The sequence below is a fragment of the Opisthorchis viverrini genome (genome assembly GCF_000715545.1).
Source record: "Opisthorchis viverrini unplaced genomic scaffold opera_v5_211, whole genome shotgun sequence".
Lineage (NCBI taxonomy): Eukaryota > Metazoa > Platyhelminthes > Trematoda > Opisthorchiida > Opisthorchiidae > Opisthorchis > Opisthorchis viverrini.
In genome coordinates, this window is record NW_008751861.1 from 369,080 (window position 1) to 369,366 (window position 287).

The window sequence follows — 287 nt, forward strand, 5'->3', positions numbered from 1 at the left end:
CTGTAGTCCTCTTGTTTTTTTTACATCACCCATGGATATTGCCAATCACGCAATGTCAATTCGAAATTTCTTACTGTGAAGTCCCAGTGCTATCATGAAGGATGGCTGCTGAGTACCACGTCGTTTTCAACAGATTATTTGCGCCGTTTTCTTATTTTTAGTCCACTGGCTTCGTTTGTTTTTGGTGTAATTTTTCCCATACAGCGAGAGACGAGACATGTAAGCCAGAAATGAGACCTTTCATTCGTTGGTTAATTTATTTATTTATTAGGTTGGAGCTCATTCCA